Source organism: Chiloscyllium punctatum, chromosome 25, assembly GCF_047496795.1.
Source record: "Chiloscyllium punctatum isolate Juve2018m chromosome 25, sChiPun1.3, whole genome shotgun sequence".
Lineage (NCBI taxonomy): Eukaryota > Metazoa > Chordata > Chondrichthyes > Orectolobiformes > Hemiscylliidae > Chiloscyllium > Chiloscyllium punctatum.
This window is the reverse complement of record NC_092763.1, coordinates 59,758,057-59,782,027: the sequence shown is the minus strand read 5'-3', so window position 1 is coordinate 59,782,027 and position 23,971 is coordinate 59,758,057. Positions and strand designations below refer to the sequence as shown.

Genomic DNA, 23,971 nt, shown 5'->3' with positions numbered 1-23,971 from the left:
AACCTTTTTGAAGGAGGGGAACGCATGCGCACAACTGCAACGGAACTACAGCTCCCAGAATGCAGTGTTCCCGCTCCCAGCTGGAATCTTCTATCAATATTTAGCGTTTGGCGCATTTTCTCAACTACAGCGTGATACTGCGAATAATATTCGTGTTAAATGTTTGAGGTACACAGGAGTTAAGGGATTCTAAGCATTCTATGTGCCGCAGATTATTTTGAATTAAGGAAGCACTACAGCATTTCTGTCGGAGGATCGGCTGCTGCGACTGCCAAAAATAAAAATCCCATGCGAGAAATGAAAGGAAATACAACAAAAACGGTGAATAGAACAAAAGAAGAACAGACTTCCCTTTCTACTTTATCTAGGGAACTGTGAACAAGTATTTCATTGGTGTCAGGATGGCCGAGTGGTCTAAGGCGCCAGACTCAAGGAGTAAAGTCCTTCCGCATAAAGGCTGGGTGTTCTGGTCTCCAACTGGAGGCGTGGGTTCGAATCCCACTTCTGACACGTTTTTTTTCCCCATTTGATTTTCAAAATGCATCTTTGTCCTGAATGTATCTGAAAATTAACCAACACATATTCGGCACAAATATTAGCCTTTCCAGGGCATATAAATTGAGGCTGAGCGATATGATGAGACTGTCCCTAATCTAATCGTTATTGCATTATTGTAGAGTGACATGCGACCGGTTTCACGAGGTTACGCTTATCCTTCCGCTTCCCAGTCCGAAAAGACACCCTTTATTCCCCAATCACTAGTATAGCAATTACATCAGGACTAACTATATTGTTCTGCTGCTACGCACAGCAAGGTTTAGAGAAAGGAGTAAGTGTGTAGAATTTCAAGTGACCCGAGACACGCGATTAAAAAAGGATAGAGCCAGAACCAAAACAAATGATCCGGTTAGGAGTAAAAAGTGTTAACTCTTCAGGAATTTCATTTTACAAACATCCCAAGCCCAATTTCAAGGCCAGGTTTCCGGTCCAACTTGTGGAGTATTTTGTAATAAAATATACCGAGTTTCTGTCTGCCGTATATCTGTATTAAAAATTATGAGGTTAAAAATCACATAACACCAGGTTACAATTCTCATTACAGTTCAACAGGTTTATTTGGAAGCAATAGCTGTTGGCCTGTAGCCTGGTGTTGTGTGATTTTTAATTTTGTCCACCCCAGTCCAACACCGGCTCCTCCACATCTTGAAAATGATGGTAATCATCACTAAACATGAAAGCAACTCAAAGATTACTTCTAATGAATTTGAGATGCAAAGTTATTTTCGATTTATCTTTGTCTTAAGGCATTTTATAAATTTGTCCAGTTGAAACGTATTCTTAAATCCATCTTTCACTGTTTTCCAGTCTCAGGGTAGATGACAGCGACTGTTATTTGTTGCAACCAGGTTCCAGTTTCCAGTTACCAATGAAATACCTTGTTTATCAAGTTTTGAGGAAAAAGACCAATACACTGAAAACCAGTTGACAGGGTGGCTGCATTATGAGCTTGAATTTGTATAATCAGAGTCAAAAAATTTTTGAAATGTGGTTTAATAAGTAAAATCACCTTGAAAAAAGAATGAAAGCAATTAAATTACAAATAATTAACGACTTTAAATATTATCGTATCACATGAGAAGCTGTTTTCTTAACCATTTGGGCAACATGGTTGTTTTTTTAATAATATTTTCTTATCCAGTACCAAAAGAGAGCAACAGGAGTCAGCAGACTCGAAAATATATCCATAATGTATTAGACGATTGCCCTCTTTAAACCGTAACGATCCTGTCCTTTACATTTGTGGAGTACTTTTAAAATACTCGTTTCATTTACAGAACAAAATTATTGCTACATAAACAATGGCAAAAAAGAAGCAACTTGAAAGTCTGTCAATATGAGGTAAAACAAAGGTTAGTTATGTGTCAGGATGGCCGAGTGGTCTAAGGCGCCAGACTCAAGGAATTAAATCCTTCCGCAGAAAGGCTGGGTGTTCTGGTCTCCAACTGGAGGCGTGGGTTCGAATCCCACTTCTGACATGTACATTTTAGAAAATGGTACCTCACATGGGAAATGTGTCCCCATTCTGTCTGCCAGTGTCACCTCATCTCCCAGTTTCTGGTTACTTTCCTCTGCTCCATGCTCACCATTCCTTGTTCTTTTTAAGCCATAATGTAAGCTTGAAGAACACTTTTTTTTCACAAGAGGTTTGCAGTTCTCCAAATTCAACTTCCAAGTTGAACAATTTAAAATTTAAGAATTGATATTATGATCGAAGGGCCTGTTACTGTGCTGGAAAATTATAGCTTCTGCCTCTGATTTTACGAGAAATGGTTGATCAGGTGCAAAACTTGACCCTAACATTTGACCGAAAATAATCCATTTTCTATATATATCATGTTATCAGGCGATCCTCAGCCCGGCCCCATTCCGCGGCGTTCAGTGCACATCAACACAAGATACAGTATTAAGAATATTCTCTCACCGCGTCCACTGCGTTCCCACCCACTAATCTTGCCCTCGAACATACCCCATAAGTATCAAGAATGATCCTCAAATACACGGTCCAGTTGAAACTCAAGAGTTGTTGAGATTACACAACATTTAATTATTCAATAGCTCGAGAATTCAAGATAATGGGGAAAACATCAAAATTGGTGGATACTCTGGACACAGATAAACAGATAATCTACAATGAACGGAGGATTGGCAGCAACAGTGTTTGACGAGGAGAAAGTGAGGACTGCAGATGCTGGAGTACCAGAGTTGGAAAATGTGATGCTGGAAAAACACAGCAGGCCAGGCAGCATCTGAGGAGCAGGAGAATCGACGTCTCGGGTGTAAACCCTTCTTCAGGAATGAGCAAGTGTTTGACTCAAACATTCTGCAATACTGAGAGCATGGGAGAAGAAACCTTCCAGTAGGTGTCAGAATGGCCAAGTGGTCTAAGGTGCCAGTTTCAAGGAATTAAATCCTTCTACATAAAGGCTGGGTGTTCTGGTCTCTAACTGGAGGTGTGGGTTCAAATCCCACTTTTGATATGTATCTTTTAGAAGATGGTACCTCACATGGGAAATGTGTCCCCATTCTGTCTGCCAGTATCTTGTCTTCTCCTGGTTTCTGATTACCTTGCTCTGCCCCATTCCTTCTTCTTTCATTAGCAGGATAGGGGCTCAGTGGTTACTACTGTTACCTTGCAGTGCCAGGGTCCTGGGTTCAATTTCAGCCTTGGACAACTGTCTGTGTGGAGTTTGTACATTCTCCCCCTGCCTGCATGGGCTTAGTCCAGGTACTGCGATTTCCTCCCACAAAGATGTGCAGGTTAGATGAATTGGCCACGCTAAACTGTCCATGGTTGTTTGGTGTATTAGTCAAAGGGCGAATAGGTTACTCTTTGGAGGGTTGTTGTGGATTTGTTGGGCCGAAGGGTCTATTTCCACACTACAGGAAATCTAATAAAGTTTTTTTTAAAATCTCAGCAAGATGTCTCCCATGTAAAAGTCAATGTCCCTGCACTTTGATTTAAAAAAAAACATAATTTCAAAGTTTGCAAATGACTGCAGTGAGTTCTCTGAGGAAGAGGAGCCAGGAGTTGACACAAGATTCCAGGGGGCAAAAGTGAGGACTGCAGATGCCGGAAACCAGAGTTTAGATCAGAGTGGTGCTGGAAAAGCACAGCAGGTCAGGCAGCATCCGAGGAGCAGGATCTTTCCTGATGAAGGGCTTTTGTCCGAAACGTTGATTTTCCTGCTCCTCGGATGCTGCCTGACCTGCTGTGCTTTTCCAGTACCACTCTGATCTGAACAAGATTCCAGGGTGTCACTGAGGTCAACCTAGCAGGCCCTAGTGAGGAGGCCGGAGGTCTGGGGTGGACAAAGATGGCAATTCGTCTGACACATCATGGACATCTGTTCAAGTCTGCTGACATCTGTTGCTCTCTTTTAGTATTGAATCAGAAAATATTATTATCAATATTATTTTGTAATTAAAAAAACAACCATGTTGTCCAAATGGTTAAGACAGCAGCTTCTCATATAACGCTGTTACACAATAATATTTAATGTCATTGGAGAAACATTGGACGTGGTGGGTGTCAAACATTGTGGATGCTTTTGATGAGCAGAGCGGTCTGCCCAGGATGCACAATATACCCTGCCCCAAGCGCAGTCAAATGTTGCCAGTTTATTGGGAAACGTGGACATTTAGCATCTGATTCACCTGCTACAGCAAAAGTGCCCGTATTAATTGGTCAGTTAAGAGCTTTGATTGGCCATTGGCGAGTAAGGTACTAATGTCTCGCTGAATGCAGATAAAATACTTGCAAGGGTTCAGGAACATCGAACATAGGACTTAAGAGGTTATAATAAACTGACAAATATGGTCAGGGCATGTGGAGTCAGGGGACAAGTCGCAGAATGGATTGCTAGCTAGCTTCATATCAGAAAGCCAAGAATGGCAGTAAAGGGTAGTTATTCAGAGTGTAGAAAGTGAGAAGTTGTGTCCACAAGGGGTACTGCTAATACCACTGCTGCAAAAGTAATAATTATGCTATTTGAGCCTGCTTCATTTTTCAACGAGATCATTGTTCTGAAGTTGCCTCAGTTTCGTTTTCTTTTTTTTTGCTGTCATTAAATTTGACTCCCTAGTCTATCAAGAAGACTATTTTGTTAGTGGACAAGGCATCATTACCAGTTGTATGTGCCCCCACCTGCATTCTGCAACCCAAATTTCAATTCTTTATAACTTTCAACACCTCAAATTATCTTTCTCAAACAAAGGAAACCAAATGCGTCAATTCTTAACTGATAAAGTCCCCACACATTTCTGGTATTAGTTTTGTAAATATTTTCTCCACCTCTACGTATATTTTATAAGTATGCCTACCAAAACTGCACACAGTACATTAAGCTGTGCTGAGGGAGGATATTCCTGGAAATACATCCAGGGAAGTTATTTGGGTGGAATTGAGAAATAAGAAAGGGATGATCACCTTATTGGGATTGTATTTTAGACCCCCTAATAGTCAGAGGGAAATTGAGAAACAAACTTGTAAGGAGATCTCAACTATCTGTAAGAATAATAGGATGGTTATGGTCGGGGATTTTAACTTTCCAAACATAGACTGGACTGGGTAGTGTTAAGGGTTTAGATGGAGAGGAATTTGTTAAGTGTGTACAAGAAAAGTTTTTGATTCAATATGTGGATGTACCTACTAGAGAAGGTGCAAAATTGACCTACTCTTGGGAAATAAGGCAGGGCAGGTGACTGAGGCATCAGTGGGGGACCACTTTGGGGCCAGCGACCATAATCCTATGAGTTTTAAAATAGTGGTGGAAAAAGATAGACCAGATCTAAAAGTTGAAGCTCAAAATTGGAGAAAGGCCAATTTTGACGGTATTAGGCAAGAACTTTCAAAAGCTGATTGGGTGCAGTTGTTCGCAGGTAAAGGGATGGCTGGAAAATGGGAAGCCTTCAGAAATGAGATACTGAGAATCCAGAGAAAGTATATTCCTGTTAAGGTGAAAGGAAAGGTTGGTAGGTACAAGGAATGCTGGATGACTAAAGAAATTGAGGGTTTGGTTAAGAAAAACAAGGAAGCATGTGTAAGGTATACACAGGATAGATCAAGTGAACCCTTAGAAGAGTATAAAGACAGCAGGAGTATACTTAAGAGGGAAATCAGAGGGCAAAAAGGGGGCATGAGATAGCTTGGCAAATAGAATTAAGGATAATCCAAAGGATTTTTACAAATGCATTAAGGACAAAAGGGAAACAAGGGAGAGAATAAGGCCCTTCAAAGATCAGCAAGGCAGCCTTTGTGTGGAGCTGCAGAAAATGAGGGAGATACTAAACGAGTATTTTGCATCAGTATTTACTGTGGGAAAGGATATGGAAGATATAGAATGTAGGGAAATAGATGGTGACACCTTGCAACTTGCCCATATTACAGAGGAGGAAATGCTGGATGTCTTGAAATGCATAAAGGTGGATAAATTCTCAGGACCTGATCAGGTGTACCCTAGAACTCTGTGGGAAGCTAGAGAAGTGATTGCTGGGCCTTTTGCTGAGATATTTGTATCATCGATAGTCACAGGTAGGGTGTCGGAAGACTGGCGGTTGGCTAACGTGGTGCCACTGCTTAAGAAGGGTGGTAAGGACAAGCCAGGGAACTATGGACCAGTGAGCCTAACATCGGTAGTGGTCAAGTTGTTGGGGGGAGTCATGAGGAGATTGATTAGCAAGGCTAGATCTCACGGAATACAGGAAGAACTAGCCATTTGGATACAGAAGTGGCTTGAAGTGGAAAACAGAGGGTGATGGTGGAGGGTTGTTTTTCAGATTGGAGGCTTATGATCAGTGGAGTGCCACAAGATCGGTGCTGGGTCCTCTACTTTTCATCATTTATATAAATGATTTGGATGTGAGCATAAGAGGTAAAGTTAGTAAGTTTGCAGATGACACCAAAATTGGAGATGTAGTGGACAGTGAAGAGGGTTACCCTCAGATTACAACAGGATCTTGATCAGATGGGCCAATGGGCTAAAAAGTGGCAGATGGAGTTTAATTCAAATAAATGCGAGGTGCTGCATTTTGGGAAAGCAAATCTTAGTAGGACTTATACACTTCATGGTAAGGTCCTAGGGGATGTTGCTGAACAAAGAGACCTCGGAGTACAGGTTCATAGCTCCTTGAAAGTGGAGTTGCAGGTAGATAGGATAGTGAAGAAAGCATTTGGTATGCTTTCCTTTATTGGTCACAGTATTGAGTACAGGAGTTGAGAGGTCATGTTGTAACTGTACAGGACATTGGTTAGGCCACTGTTGGAATATTGCATGCAATTCTGGTCTCCTTCCTATCAGAAAGATGTTGTGAAACTTGAAAGGGTTCAGAAAAGATTTACAAGGATGTTGCCAAGAAAGGAGGATTTGAGCTAGAGGGAGAGGCTGAAGAGGCTGGGGCTGTTTTCCCTGGAGCGTCGAAGGCTGAGGCGTGACCTTATGGAGGTTGACGCAGAGGGTGGTACGTGTATGAAATGAGCTGCCAGAGGAAGTGATGGAGGCTCGTACAATTACAACATTTAAGAGGCATTTGGATGGGTATATGAATAGGAAGGGTTTGGAGGGATATGGGCTGGGTGCTGGCAGGTGGGACTAGATTGGGTTGGGATATCTGGTCAGCATGGACAGGTTGGACCGAAGGGTCTGTTTCCATGCTGTACATCTCTATGACTCTATGTGTGATCTGATCAGGACACAGATTGAGCATTGCTTCACTACCTTTCAATCCCATTCCTCTAGATGTCAATATGATGTCACAAGTAGGATTTGAACACGCACCTCCAGTTGGAGACCAGAACACCCAAGTCTTATAATGGAAGGCATTTAGTTCCTTTTGTCTGGTGTCTTAGGCCACCCAGCCATGCTGACACTCATGCAAAACTCAATGTCCCTATTTCTTGATTTAAAAAATTTACATGAATCTATGCGTAATTTCAAGGTTTGCAAATGATTGCAGTGAATTCTCTGAGGAAGAGGAGCCAGGAGTTGGTACAAGATCCCAGGTTGTCACTGAGGTCAACCTAGCAGGCCCTAGTGAGGAAACTGGAGGCCTGAGGTGGACAAAGAGGGCCATCTGGAACTTTTGGAATACTTTGTGCAATTCTGGTCTCTCTCTTATTAGAAGGATATTGTGTAACTTGAAAGGGTTCTGAAAAGATTTACAAGGATGTTGCCAGGGTTGGAGGGTTTGAACTATAGGGAGAGGCTGAATAGGCTGGGGCTGTTTTCCCTGGTGCTTCGGAGGCTGAGGGGTGACCTTACAAAGGTTTATAAAATCATGAGGAACATGGATAGGGTAAATAGATAAAGTTTTTTGCCTGGGATGGGGAGTCCAGAACTAGAGGGCGCAGGTTTAGGGTGAAAGGAGAAAAATTTTAAAGGACCTAAGGGGCAACATTTTCACGCAGAGGGTGGGGTGCATATATGGAATGAGCTGCGAGAGGAAGTGGCAGAGGCTGGTACAATTACAGCATTTAAAAGGCACCTGGATGAGCATATAAATAGGAAGGGTTTAGAGGGATATGGCCCAAGTGCTGGCAAATGGGACTAGATTAGTTTAAGATATCTAGTTGGTATGGATGAGGGTAGAAATGTCAAATACTAGGGGGCATAGATTTAAGGTGAGAGCGGAAAAATTTAAAGGAGATGTGGGAGGAAAGTTTTTTATACCGAGAGTGGCAGGTAACAGGAACATGCTGCCAAGAAGAGGTGGTAGTAACAGAGATGATTGCAATGCTTAAGCGGCATTTAGACAGCTGCAAGAAAAGACAAGAAATGGAGAGATACAGATTATGTACAGGCAAAAGGGATTAAGTTAGAATAGCATTGTGGTCAGTACAGACATGATGGGTTGCAGGTCCTGTTCCTTTGCTGTACTGTTATATGTTCTATGTAAAGCCTAGTGCTGTGTTTGATTTTTTTTATGACCTTACTAACCTGTGGTGCAACATTTGTTAGTTTATTTGTATGATGGTTGGCTTCTTTGTGCTCCAATAAACCTTTGTTCCTTCCTATTCATTATTCATAAGACCATAAGATAAAAAAGTAGAATTCGGCCTGAAGGGTTGTCCCTTCATTCTGAGAGTTTGCTCTCAGGTCCTAGTCTCCACTACTAGTGGAAACATCTTCTGCAAGGTCCCCTCCATTCAGGTCTCTCAGTGTTCTGTAAGCTTCAATGAGGTCCCCTATGGAACACAATTTCTGACTTTCTACACACTGAATTACTACCCTTTACTACCATTCTCTGCTTTCAAACTGGAAGTCAGCTTGCGATCCATTCTGCCACTTGTCCCATGACTCCACATTCTCTGACCTTATTCATCAGTTTATGAGAGAACACTTTTCCAAAGGCCTTTTTTAAAATCCAGATAAATTACATCTATTACAATGTGGATAAGTTAGTAACAGGAAGTCTCCTCTCTTTATGGTTCAAATATTTAATCAAGTAGTTGATTATTGAGACATTTTCACTCATATTCGGTCACTTTTCACACACATCTTGGTCATGGTAATTGACTACCAACGTGTTAAATTCTGAAGCAAGCTATCCAAAAGTTTGTAATCCGGTTCCTGGCCCTGAAAAAGCAAATCACCTGTTTTCTATCATCCAATCAGTTGAGTAGCTATTTAACCTGGAAATCATAAAATACTGTAGAAACTGAATACACAAATGAACTGATACCAATGACATACTAACATCTGTGCACGTAACAATGCCCAAGATGCTGTAATTTCTGATAATCCTGACTATATATTTCATTGTGTGCTGCATGCAAGTCATAACCAATAATTATGCTTTTTCTGCTTTCAGAGCGAATGCTGCCAAATGATTAAAACGTTGTATCACTGCTGGCCATACTAGTACCATCCCACACATGAGGGATAGTACAATCTGATGTGTCTAGATTGTCATTCCTTTCACACCAAAACTCGGCAAACTGCAGCCTTGATGATAACATGGCACAAGTCCTAAGAGATTCTGGTTTGCAACCATAATCTTTGTCACCTACACTATTTTCCCATCTAAACGCAATGGGAAGGAACTGCGGGCTTCAGGAGTGAGAATGGAATTTTGGCAGCAAGAAGCCACTGCTGGACAGCCAACAGCCAAATAAGTAGCTGGGAGAAGTACTAGAAAGCATTGCATTCAACAGAACAGCAAAGCTCTGAGGCTCATAAACAAAAATTGCTGAAGAAACTCAGCAGGTCTGGCAGCATCTATGGAAAGAAAGTAGAGTTAATGTTTCAAGTTCAGCAAGAAAACAAATGGTATATTTACCAAAAATGGGGTGGAGATGGGGTGGGGGAGGAGTAAACAAAAGGTGGAGCTGGAATCCAGAGAGCCAACACCAGTTGGGAAGACAAAAGAATGGACAATGGTGAGTTGGGGAGAAAGAAAAGCTGTTAATGGAGACTGGTAGTGGATGAAAATGGGTTGTCAATGATGAAAGCGGTCTATAGGATGACAAGGCCAGTGCATAGGGATGGATAAAGAATGCAGAAAATGTTCAGGCCCTAAATTTATTGAATTAAGTATTGAGTCCTGAAGGCTGCAGGGTCCCCAAGCAGAAAATGAGATGCTGTTCTTCCAGCTTATGCTATGCCTCACCTGGAGCACTGCAGCAGGCTTGAGACAGAGATGTTGGCCAGGGAATGTGCAGGTATATTGAAGTGGCCTGATAATAATGGATTATGAGCATCATAGTATATAAAGATTGAAGGCCTGATAATGGGATCCTTCGCCCATGTGAGGCAAGTCATAGAGCAGTGCCTGATCATGGAGTCTCCTCAGCAGGCACCTGCATCCAGGTGTATGTGTGAAGGCACTTACTGGCTACATCTAGCATGTTCTCCCCTTGCTTGGATAACTCTGGTCAACGGAGCTTCAATTGAAAAATGTTGAAATATTTCAGTCTTAATATGATAATGATATGAACAACTTCATAAACACATCTGAAGTTCCATCCAAAATCTCCATGCAGTGGAGAAGCTGCCTCTCACAATGTGGCATCTGATAAAGGCAGTAATGTGCAATTTGGGAATTACAAATTTCAGACAATGACTAACTCAAATCTTTTAAAGTTGAAGTTCCATCTCAAGAAGCCAATCCTTCTGTACTGTCAGATGTCATCACTAGGAGGAGTATTGAGCTTCTGCACCATTTTGAAAAAATTATTCATGAAACATGGGCATCTCTGGTTGGACCAGCATTTATTGCCTGTCCTTGAGAAGGTGGTGATGAGTTGAATTTTTGAACCACTGCAGTCCATGTGTTGTAGATAGATTCAGAATGCCTTTAGGGATGGTTTTCCAGGATTTTGGCCCAGCAACAATGGTGATTGATTTCCGAGTCAGGATAATGAGTGGCTTGGAGGGGGGGTGCTTGAATGTGTCGGCTGTCCTTGTCCTTCTTGATAGAAGTGGTTGTGTTTGAAAAGTAATATATTGGGATCTTTAGTGAATTTCTGCAGTGCAGCATGTAGATAATACGCATTGCTGCCATTGAGCATTGGTGTGGATGTGGTGCCAATCAAGCAGGCTGCTCTTAATGGATGCTTTTTCTTGAGTGTTGTTGGAGCCACATGCATCCAGGTAAGTGGGGAGTATTCCAACACACTCCTGACTTGTGCCTTGTCGATGGTGAACCGTCTTTGCTGAGTCAGGAGGTGAGTTACCCGCTGCAGTATTCTTAGCCTCTGATCTGCTGTTGTGAATATGGCAAGCACAGTTGAATTTCTGGTAACTGTTAACCCCAGGCTGGTAATAGTGAGGGATTCATTTCCAGTCTCTCACAGGGAATCTGGAACAAGTTAATTTGTTTATATGCTGGGTTATTCTAAACACACTCTAATTTGCCTGCAGGTTGTTGTTGCAACAACTTCCCTGCTCAGATCTGTATTAAAATTGCTGTTGGGTACTTCATGCTGTCTTAGAAGCCTTACCTGAATATTTAAAATAGGATTGTGCTGCATTTGACAGTTCACTGCTCATCTATTCCTTCCCTAAAGCTTTTACAGCCTTTAGGACAAACAAGTAGTTTATAACAATTTCATTGAGCATGACAGGCATCAAACCTGAATCTAAGCCAGACATTTTGGTGGCCAAATAAGCACATTCATAATGCAAAGAGCCTCAAACAGGTTGAGTATTAATTTGTAAATCCTTTTTATGAATGCCAATAGTAAAGTGATAAGAGTGGGAGAGATTCCTGGTCAGCCAAGTAACCAAAACAAATTGGAGCCTCGACCATCACTCTCCATAGCTCTAGGCTAGAAGACGCACATATAAGCTGGTTGGCTTGGTTAGTTAGATAATCAATATGCATCAGGTTGATGCCATAGTATAATTTCCAGTTGTGGATGGGATGGATGCAAGACTTGTTTACTTGACTTACTTGCAGTGGAGATCATAGTACAGTAGTTCAAACATTTCTTCAAGCAGAGAACTCAAAGAGAGTAGTTTCCTTGGTCCTTTTCAAAAACCCAATATCCTGTATGCCTTTTAAACCACTTTTTCAACCTGATCAACTACTTGTAATGGTTAGCTGAAGACAAATTTTACTGGAAGAGTGCTATAGATCAATGATTCAGTTATATAGAGATTAAATAACATATGTTGTTTTCCCACCCATTGTCTTCCTTTCTTTTCTCCTGAGGTCTTGTGCCGCTGTGGGGAATATCCCTACCTCTGAACCAAAGGCTCCAACTTTGAGTTAAACTCCAAGATTTGATAGCCACAGAAAGTATGTCCATAACATGACCAAACATTGATCATTAACATGCAAATTTTAATATCAGCCTTATGCTTCTCCTTTTCCTTACCTAATCCTGTTTGTCCCTTGATGTCTAGATTTCTTTGGGCATTTTAGTCCCACCCTTTACTTTTACAGGAACATGTTGGCCCCTGCAGTCTCATTTTTTTCTTTTTGCATGATTCCAACAGCACTGATGTAGATTTTCCTTCATGTGGCTGCTCTTAGTCCATTTTGTCAAGCTTCTGTTGCATCATATTAAAATTGGCCTTACCCCATTTCACAACCTTTACCCTCACCTACCTTAAATTTTAATGAGTTATGGTCACTGTCACTGTCACTGATACATCTATCACTGTCTGACTTTGTTCCATAAGATTAGGTATAGCACTCTCTCTTATTTGTAGGACTTTCAACTCGTTGCTTCGAAAAGCTCTCCTGGATACATTTTAGGAATTTCACTCCCTCTAAGCCTTTCACCCATTATTCATCCCATTTGTGGAAAATTGAAATCCACTATTATTATTACATATTTATACTTCTCCGAGATTTGTCTGCATATCAGTCCTCTGTCTTGCACTGACTGTTTGGAGATCTATAATACATTCCCAGCAACGTGATTGCCTGCTTTTTATTATACCAGTTATACCCATATGACCTCCTTTGAGGAATCTCCTAAGATATTTTCCCTTTTGTTTGCAGTAAATCTAACATTTCTCTCATGATGACATTCATTTTTTTTGGAGTACAGACCTATGCATGCCTGGTTGCTTTTCACCACTTTGTTCATATTTTGCTTTGTCATATTCATGCTTTGTGACTTTTTAGCAGATGAGAAGTTTAATTGTGAGTGTTGGCAGGTTATGGAGTAGTCACCTGCATTACCAGAAGCTGGGAACATTAACCCTGCTGAAGCAACCCCATGCACATCTGACTCCAACACATATCCAACAATGATGCTGAGGAGGAATACCGGCCCATAGAACTCTCAATATCCAGAAGTAGTAAGGCTATCTACAATACCAATATTACCTCCAGAATTGTAATTAACCAGCACAGCACAGAATAGGATTGGAACCACTGATGCAATACTCTATGACTCATCCTGACATTAACCTAATTAATGGGATCATCAGGGAGTTAGTGCATGTTTTGAATAATTAAAACAATTAGCTGTTGTTGCACCAGCTGGGTTGCTGTAATTTTACTCTCCACTCCTGTGATTGGAAAAATAAAATTTGGATGTCTGTTCCTGATCCCTCTCATGTATGTAGATATCATTGAGGACAGCAGTTTCTTGCTTAAAACTGAATGCACCTTAAATATTATGTTTAGGTCTAGCAGCTAGAAAATAAGAGATAAAAGAGATTGTGCAAAGAAACACCCATTATGTTGATGCCTAATTTCATGCTGTGAATTTTGAGAAAAGTTTTATAAAAAATAAGTTTGCAGTGAAGATGATCACAGAATATTAATTTATTCACAAAATAGTGAATCCACAACATTATTTTATATTGAATTGCATCAGTAGAACAAAAGGATCAAAATTTAAAGCAAAGGAGGGTGCATTCAGAAAATACTGGAAATAATCAGGGAGCATCTGTGCCGAAAGAAACAGTTCGTGGTTCAGGTAAATACCCTTCCAACAGAAATGCAAAATTGTTCGAGAAGCATTAGATTTTAAGCAAAGCAGAAGAAAAGAAAGTGTGGTGGGGAGGAAAGAACAAAAGAGAAGGTTTGCTGTGATAGGTTGGAAGGAAAAGATTAAATTACAGATTTAAAAGGCTAAAGCTAGGATGGTCACAGATGGAACTCAGGAATACAACACCTACTAAAAACTGCACTGTCTGGCATGAAGCCAATAAATGACCACTGAAATTTACAGCTTATTAACGTGGATAGTGTATATTTAAGAGTCCATTGCTTTTCAAGATGGGTATGGGCATAGTCAGACCAGTATTGCAGATGGTGAAGCAAACCTGTCATTTATTGGCCAGCGATGTGGGGACGTGCTGAGCTTCCACAGAGCTGAGCAACATTGTTCATGCTTCACTGCAGCAGAGCTGTCAGTGGGGGGCACAGCTAAGATTCTCACGACAGCAAACATTTGCTGAAAACTGGTCAGTTCTGGATAAAATTAATTGAAAGGCCTTCCCAGCAGTGTTAGCTAATAATGGGAGGTGATTCGCTAGGGATGGGAAAATTCCAATTAAGTTCAAAATTAGTTTAAGGACCAGCACTTCATCTTTCATGCAGGCACTTTAAAGCTTTCCAGGTTCAACACTGAGTTTAACAATTTCAGATTGCAACATTTGCTGCCACGTGGCTCCTTTTACAGAATGGGGAGAGTTAAGTAAGAGTGAAGGAAAAAGCACATGTCACGAATTGTCTTTTAATAATCAAACAGTAAGATTAGACTCTGATATATCTCTGATTATCATATATAGGAGTACTTTGTACTAAGCTACAATAAGCAGAGCTCTACAGAAGCCCATGTCTGAAGATAGTTCTTGTCCTTGCCTTCTCCTTGATCAATCAGTCTTGAATCTTGACTCATAATGTGGACATAAAACCACACACAAAAAAAGACAAGCAAAAACGGTAAGGTAGAACTTTTGGAAAACACAGGTTTGGCATTAACTGGAGTGTTGTTTCCAATTCTGCCCTCCATATTTTAGGAAAATTATGAAGATATGTGAAACAATGCAGAAAAAAGTTTCAATAGTGACAGAGATGAGGGACTTTAGCTATGTGGATATGCTGATTCAGCTGGCTGTACTTTATAGAAGTATAGTTGAGAAGAGATTTAGAGTTGTTTAAAGTCATGAGGGACTTTAGTAAGTAGATAGAGACTACTGCAAATGTTGAATATCAAGAACCAGAAGACACTGAATTAAGGTAATTGACAAAAATAGCAATGACGACATGAGTGAGATGGTGGTATCGTGGTAACATCATTAGGAATAATAATCCAAAGTCCCTGAAGGTTTTGGAGCTATAGGTTTAAATCCCACCATTGCATCTGGTATAATTTGAAGCCAATTAATAAATCTGGTATTAAAAATGAGTCTCAATAATGGTGACCATGAAATCACTGTTAATTGTTATTAAAAACCCATCTGGTTGACTAGTACCCTGACAGGAGGGAAATCTGCTATCCTTACCTGGTGTAATCTTGGTGCGACTCCAAACCCGTGGCAATGTGGTTGACTGTTCTGAAATGGCTGTTACAAACAACTATGTTCAAGGCCAATTAGGGAAGGACAACAAATGTTGGCCAGCAAAACCCATATCCCATGAAAAGCTGTTTTTTTACAAAGTGAATGGTTGGAATCTTAGAATGCACTCACTGTTTGAGAAATGTGGTGGCTGATTCAATTGTTCCCTTCAAACTGAATTGGATAAGTATGTAAAGAGAGAAACTTTACAGGGATACAGGGAAAGAGTAGGAAGTGTTAATAACTATGAGATGCCCATGCAGAGAATTGGCACAGACATAATGAGCTGAATGGCCTCCTCCTATATTGAAACCATTCTATGATTTAATGTCTCCTGCCTTCTACATTATTACACACCTTCATTTTGATCTTTCTCTCACCACTTGACTGACTCTATACATATTTAACTCCAGTTCCCAAGTTCTGATGATAGGTTGCTAACCTGAAATGTTCACTCTGTTTCTCCCTCTACATATACACCATCTCAATAACAAAACAATCCTGATTTGGATAACAGCTGAATATCACCATTTGTTGGACTGTAACACCACAGAAGACCAAATGCCTGCTTTTAGTTGTCCCTCTGTTTAGTTTACAAATACAATCATGACGTCAAGAGGCTATTGTGGCAGTGTGCTTACCTTGGACCATGAGGTTTCACAACCTGCTTGAACAGGCTGATTAGAAATATTTAAAGGATGACACGAATAATAGATATTATCCTTGATGGCATCCAGTGTTGTAGACATTTCACAGTACTCTTGAACTATGTATACAATTTAACTGTCAATAGAAACATTTAGAAAATATCATAGAAGCTTCCCTAATACATCGTATGGCTAGATAGTGAGTAAATAAACAACCCAGAAAGGTTTTTGTTTCATCACCTGAATACTCTCCCATAATTCTCAACCAATGAATATGCTAACAATGAGAATTACAATTGAAAACAGTGTTCTCAGCTACAGTGGGGGACAATAATCTGCAAATGTTCCTGCTCCTGATAAACAAGACAGTGAAACATTGTCAGGATTAGGTGGGAATCTGAGTAATCAGATCTGAGTGAATGGTGGAGAAGATTTGAGGGGTGCATGGCCTACTCCAGCTCCTAATTCACATGTCAGTATTGTTAAATCAGCAAGCCTTGCAAAACAGGCCACTATCTTGGTCTTGCATGTAAGGTCTGGAAGTTAAGATTGTGTACAGTCAGATGGGTATGGTGCCTTCCCAAATCCTGCTCCAAGTTAAATCAGGGTGAGTGTTCAGGAACTTAATTTCTTGAGCTCCACAACATGGGTGGATTTAAGAATTTTTGTATTGGTTCAATAACAAAATACTCCTCAGCGTGTTTTTCAGTGCATCCATTCTTCATTTCCATTATTTGTTGTTTCTTGTAAAGCTCATTTTCCTTTTTTTTTGCTTTTGACTGGACTATTACACAATAACTATTTTGTTGTTACTCTCATCACCTTCATTCCTGAATGCTTTGACTGTTGTACAGTTCCACAGGCTCCAGGGAATAAGCCAGCGAAGCCTTACAACATGAAGGGTTGAAGATATGGAATACCATACACTCCACTCGACAAATGTCTTGAAATTTTTGTCAAGCTTCTTATAGATGCTACTTTTTAACAAGTTGCTAGGAAGTAAGAGAAATCCAGATATTCTGCTCTTCAATCGCCCTTGCTTCCCAGATCCTATCAGAATCAGAAAGTTAGAATGTGCAAACCCACAACTTTACTTGGACAAGGTACTGATGGGAAGTGATGCCAGTCAGTATCTTCAGGAGGAAAGAGAGGCACAAAACTGACAAAAAGAGACAAATGCCCAGAATTCCACATCTAATGTGGCTCTGGATCACTATTATCACAAAGATTGCAGCAGCTAAAAGGGCAAATGCATGACCAAATCCTCAGCATTTCTCAGAATAGTTTAATGATGGCTTTTCAGATTTGCCTTCATCCAAAGAACAAATAAAAAAACATTCTATAAAATCAAGAAAACACCAACACAGAAGAAACATACAAGTCATACCTTACCTATTTTAATTACATTGCTCTCTTTTTCCTGGTACTGTTAATTTCCAGTCAGATTACGTGCACTAGCTTCTACATCATTACTGTGTGTCATGTTAAGCATTTGAGCAAGGTACTGTGGAAGGCTATTTGAATCAATATGCATAGACTGTTGCAGTAAATTGCTTTTACCGTTGAAAAATTGGGCTCAAAGTTGGCTTTGCTGAAGTCATTTTGTGATATACTTCCTAAAGTGAGTATAGGTATCTTACATGTGTGTATTATTAATAAGATGTGTGCATGAAGCCACAACTCCATTTCATTTTTCTGATGAGTGTTCTTCGATCCAGAGGTACTGAATGTTATTGCGAACCAAGGTTCATAGTCACTGACAACATTCTAGTGGCTTAGCGCTAAAGGCACGTTTCAAGTGACAATCCAGACAGGGATGAGTTTAAATCTCTTTGTGCGCTGTTTTTACTGCATTAGTTAACACATCTGAATTAGCTTACTGTTTTCATTATTTTGACATACTTTTTCATTTTTGTTTGAAAAGGTTAGCAATTAGACTGAAATTGTGCAAATAGAAAGTTAATTCTTCTTTGTTGACCAGTATGCCAAAAATATTACAAAGATTAAATTATATTTGCATATTCTAGCAGGCTGTGCAATACGTAGGCATCTGAGCTGAGCTTGATTCTGTCCTCATACAATATCTACCCTTTGGCATACACTCACTCAATCCAGCAGGGGTCACTGGAAGGTGATGAAAAGCAGAATGCATGAATTGTTTCTAACCTGATTTAGTTGTGGGATTCTGAATTCAATCAATTGGAGCACCTTAGAGTTTTCTCTGGTGTTTGGTGAACTCAGTTCTAGCTGATAACTGAAGCTAGGACTATGTCTTAGTCTGAAATGTATGACATTTATATTCGAAACCTAAATTTAAAATTATCTTTCACCCTTCTAAGAGGCAAAAGAAAAGGAACTCCCAACGTTGGAAGCTTTGGCACCATCCTTGTACATTATACTGTTTTGGGCAAGCTCGCACTCTGTCCTCAGTAAAGCCAAGCAGGATATCTCATGCAAGGCAAGTGCTTAAAGTAGCTTAGTTCCAGCTTAATTTATTTTTTAGTATATAAATCTAAATTTATAGACCAAAAGGCAGCTACAGTTCAAAGGTTTACTGGCCGAAGCTATCCAAAAAGGATTGCATACTTACAGCACAGAAATAAACCAAACAGTTCAATAGGAATTTTCCAGTGTTTAAGTTCCCTAAAAGCTTCCTCTGAATTGAGAATGATGTTATATACAAAGCTGAATAAATAAGAATGTTTTATGAGCTTGTCCATTGGTAGAATTATTTCTTGGTCCATCCAGGGAATCAGAATCATGCTATAATCAAGCTCACCACATATGTATATTTCTAAATCTTTCACCAAGCTTGTGGATTATCTTGTGGATGTGGTGTACAGAGGCTTCTTGTTAGGATTGACATTTGATGCTGTCGAGCCATATATTTTCCATCTGATTTTCAAAGATTGTCGGCACAAACTACAAGCATTCTTATCCAAGATGGCGGAGATGAGAGTTGGTAAACAATGTGAGCCACTCCAGGTCCATTTCTCTTCTGAAAGCACTCATATGCTTGGTTCCAAATATGTTAAGTGTGAGTCTTCACAGTCAGTGGAAATCAGCTGTTTGATTTTGGACAATATCTCAGTTCACACAAACTGACTTTTGTATATTCAATGGTAATCAAGAATAGGAATCTTGATGGACTGTTGATTTAGAGGCAAGCAAATCTGACAGTTTGCAAAATTTGAGGATACATGGGGATTTGAAGGTATCCTGGTTTCCCTGAAGGTGAGGGAAATGAGTAATTACAAGATGAGTATTTAATAACTTTTGTCTTGTTCTTTTCACACTGTGAAAATTGCTGACTAATCCCTAATTTCTCATCAGAAAATGGTGGTAATTTGCCTCTTGAACCTCTGTAATTCATGTTGTGTAGGTACAGCTACAGTGCTGTTAGGTGGGAGTACTTTACTATTAAACTGATTTTGAATGCCCCTTACTATCACTGAGAACATCACACACTGATGGTTTTCCTGAATCCTTGTGTGTTTGTCTGTCACAAAAGTAGCTGTGGTCATCCTAAAATCCCTTTTTGAATGGTAAGGCTAATGTTTCCAATAGAACCCTTAATTAACTGAGTTTTTTTTGCTGGTCATAAACTCAATAACAATTGAAATATCCTAATTTAACCAAGGGGATGCCTTCAGGAAATTGTTTAATTTACCCCTAAAAGCATGTATAATCTAATTCGCTGTTTTCACTTTTGAAGGCCAAAACAAACACTGTGTTCCATTACAAATGCAGTAAAAAGGGCACAAGATTAAGCTGGAACTAAGATACTTTAAGCACTTACCTTGCATGGGATATCCTGCTTGGCTTTACTTGGGACAGCGTTAGCACCCAAAGAAGTACAATGGTACAAGGGTGGTGCCAAAGCTTCCAACATTTAGAGGTCCTTTTCTTTTGCCTCTTAGAAGGGCAACAGATCATTGTCAATTCATGTGTCTGGTGAACCAGGTTTATTGGCCATTGCTAGTAGAAGTGAGTCCAATCAATGGATTCATGCCTAAGTTGTAGCCTGATTTGATGAAAGTTCAACAGGAATTTTCCAGTGTTTAAGTTCCCTAAAAGCTTGGTCTTGTTTAGGTAACCGTCTTCTTTGCTTAATATTCTGTACAGGCAACTGCTACCTGCTGCAGTGTCTTGAACTACATCCTGCTGCATTGTGGAAAGAACTCATTCAGATTAAAAGAATAACAGTGCTGGAAGGCATTCAGTCCACATGTTATTCAAGGGACAGAATCATACCTATTTTTCATTCCACATGGTATTGGAATATCTCGAGCAGCATCTTCCCATATGAATGTGGTATATAAGTAAATATAGATATGTATATAAGGGTGGCACGGTGGCTCAGTGGTTAGCACTGCTGCCTCACGGTCCCAGGTTCAATTCCAGCCTTGGTGACTATCTGTGTGCAATTTGCACGTTCTCCCTGTGTCTGCGTGGGTTTCCTCCAGGTACTCCGGTTTCCTCCCACAGTCACAAAGATGTGCAGGTCAGGTACATTGGTCATGCTAAATCGCCCATAGTGTTAGGTGCATTAGTCAGAGAGAAATGGGACTGGGTGGGTTACTCTTCGGAGGGTCAATGTGGACTGGTTGGGCCGAAGGGCCTGTTTCCACACTGTAGGGAATCTAATCTATATTTATGTATGCACTCACAAAGATTGCAAAGCGTAGGAATGTGCTGAGACATGTTGATCCAAAAGATTTAACGGATATGAATAGGAAGGGTTTGGAGGACTATGGGCTGGTTGCTGGCAGGTGGGATTAAGTTGGGGTGGGATATCTGGTCAGTATGGATGAGTGGGACCAAAGGGTCCGTTTCTGTGCTGTACATCTCTATGAATGGTCACAGCACAGAAACAGGTAAGCAAATATTTTAAGTGTGGCCTTACAGTAAGTCTGCAGTAATGAGTTGAGTGGATTCTTTCTTGATTATATGTTATATTGAGGTATGTCGCTTGATTAAACTTAAAAATATAGGCCAAAAATATTAATTTAAGCTGGAGCAGTGTTTTGTAGAGGAAGAAGACAGAGCTGCTGTAGATTGAAAAAAGCAAAAATGGCTTTTAGCAGAGTGAAATGCTCTTCTTGTCGGATGTGGGAGTTGAGGGAGAATTTACGTATTACTGAGGATTATACTTGCAATAAATACCATTGGTTGCGAATCCTATCAGATCAAATGGATTGGTTGAAGAGACAGTTAGAACCAATGAAGAATTTACAAGAGCAAGGGGATGTGATGAATGACAGTTATAGGAAGGGAGCAAAGTCGCAGATACAGTCACATAGATGGGTTAACTCGAGGAAAGGTAAATAGATAGAGCAAGGCTCTTCTGTGGCTATCCCCATTTCAAACAGGTATGCTGTTTTGGAAAATATAGGGGGTGATGGATTCTCAGGAGAACACAGCATGAACAGCCAAGTTTCTGGTATTGAGACTGGCTCTAATACAATGAAGGGTACATCGAGTTCCAAGAGATCAATTGTTATGGGGACTCTCTAGTCTGAGATACAGACAGACATCTCTGTGGCTAGCATAGAAAAATCAGAATGGTATGCTGCTTCCCTGTATCAATTTCAATGATGTCTCAGAGAGAGGATAGAATATTCTCAAGGGGGAGAGGGGCCAGCGGGAGGTCATTGTACAGATTGGAATCAATGGCATAGGAAGGGAAAAGGTTGAGATTCTGAAGGGATATTAACGAGAGTTAGGCAGAAAGTCAACAAAGGAGGTTCTTGAGAGTAGTAAGATCTGGATTATGCTCATTGCTATGACTAGCGAGGCCAGGAATAGGAGGATAGAGCAGATGAATGCATGGTTGAGGAGCTGCTGTGTGGGAGAAGGATTCACATTTTTGGATCATTGGAAGCTGTTTTACAGTAGAAGTGACCTGTACAAGAAGGACGGATTGCACCTAAATTGGAAGGGTCTATCATACTGGCAGGGATATTTGCTAGGGCTGATCAGGAGGATTTAAACTAGTAAGGTGGGTGGGACCCAGGAGGATAATGAAGAAAGAGATCAATCTGAGACTGGTACAGTTGAGAACAAAAGCGAGTCAAACAGTCAGGGCAGACAGAGACAAAGCAGAGAACCTGGCAGGACTGATAAATTAAACTGCACTTATTTCAATGCAAGGGGCCCTAACAGGGAAGGCAGATGAATTCAGGGCATGGTTAGGAACATGGGACTGGGATATCATAGCAATTACAGAAACATGGCTCAGGGATGGGCAGGACTGGCAGCTTAATATTCCAGGATACAAATGCTACAAGAAGGATAGAAAGGGAGGCAAGAGTGGAGGGGGGAGTGGCATTTTTGATAAGGGATAGCATTACAGCTGTGCTGAGGGAGGATATTCCCTGAAATCCATCCAGGGAAGTTTTTTGGGTGAAACTGAGAAATAAGGAAAGGATGATCACCTTATTTGGATTGTATTATAGACTCCCTAATAGTCAGAGGGAAATTACGAAACAAACTTGTAAGGAGTTCTCGGCTATCTGTAAGAATAATAGGGTGGTTATGGTAGGGGATTTTAACTTTTCAAACATAGATTGGGACGACCATGGTGTTAAAGGTTTAGATGCAGAGGAATTTGTTAAGTGTGTACAAGAAAATTTTTTGATTCAATATGTGGATGTACCTACTAGAGAAGGTGCAAAACTTGATCTACTCTTGGGAAATAAGGCAGGGCAGGTGACTGAGGTGTCAGTTGGGGAGCACTTTGGAGCCAGCGACCATAATTCTATGAGTTTTAAAATAGTGACAGAAAAGGATAGACCAGATCTAAAAGTTGAAGTTCTAAATTGGAGAAAGGCCAATTTTGACAGTATTAGGCCAGATCTTTTAAAAGCTGATTGGGTGCAGATGTTCGCAAGTAAAGGGACGGCTGGAAAATGGGAAGCCTTCAGAAATGAAATAACAAGAGTCCTGAGATAGTATATTCCTGTCAGGGTGAAAGGAAAGGCTGGTAGGTATAGGGAATGCTGAATGACTAAAGAAATTGAGGGTTTGGTTAAGAAAAAGAAGGAAGCAAATGTAAGGTATAGACAGGATAGATTGAGTGAATCCTTAGAAGAGTTTAAAGGAAGTAGGAGTATACTTAAGAGGGAAATGAGGGCAGCAAAAAGGGGACATGAGATAGCTTTGGCAAATAGAATTAAGGAGAATCCAAAGAGTTTTTACAAATAAGGACAAAAGGGTAACTAGGGAGAGACTAGGGTCCCTCAAAGATCAGCAAGGCGGCCTTTGTATGGAGCCAGAGAAAATTGGGGAGATACTAAATGAGTATTTTGCATCAGTATTTACAGTGGAAAAGGATCTGGAAGATATAGACTGTAGGGAAATAGATGGTGACATGTTACAAAAGTCCATATTACAGAGGAGGAAATGCTGGATGTCTTGAAACGGGTAAATGTGGATAAATCCCCAGGACCTGATCAGGTGTACCTTCGAACTCTGTGGGAAGCTAGAGAAGTGATTGCTGGGCCTCTTGCTGAGATATTTGTATCATCAGTAGTCACAGGTGAGGTGCCGGAAGACTGGAGGTTGGCTAACGTGGTGCTGTTGTTTAAGAAGGGTGGTACAACAAGCCAGGGAACTATAGACCAGTGAGCCTGATGTCAGTGTTGGGCAAATTGTTGGGGGGAATCCTGAGGGACAGAATGTACATGTTTTTTGGAAAGGCAAGGACTGATTAGGGATAGTCAACATGGCTTTGAGCGTGGGAAATCATGTCTCACAAATTTAATTGAGTTTTTCGAAGGAAGTAACAAAGAGGATTGA

At 40.5% G+C, this 23,971-nt stretch overlaps 3 non-coding genes across 3 annotated transcripts; all 3 read left to right on the top strand.

Annotated features, from left to right (window-relative positions):
• Positions 1-395: 395 nt before the first annotated feature.
• trnal-caa (transfer RNA leucine (anticodon CAA)) lies at positions 396-510 on the top strand. Its single transcript has 2 exons — positions 396-433; positions 465-510. It is a non-coding gene; the product is annotated as a tRNA-Leu (tRNA).
• A 1,411-nt stretch (positions 511-1,921) lies between these two features.
• On the top strand, positions 1,922-2,036 carry trnal-caa (transfer RNA leucine (anticodon CAA)). The gene is made up of 2 exons: positions 1,922-1,959; positions 1,991-2,036. It is a non-coding gene; the product is annotated as a tRNA-Leu (tRNA).
• Positions 2,037-2,923: 887 nt separating this feature from the next.
• On the top strand, positions 2,924-3,038 carry trnal-caa (transfer RNA leucine (anticodon CAA)). The gene is made up of 2 exons: positions 2,924-2,961; positions 3,004-3,038. It is a non-coding gene; the product is annotated as a tRNA-Leu (tRNA).
• The last annotated feature ends 20,933 nt before the right edge of the window (positions 3,039-23,971 follow it).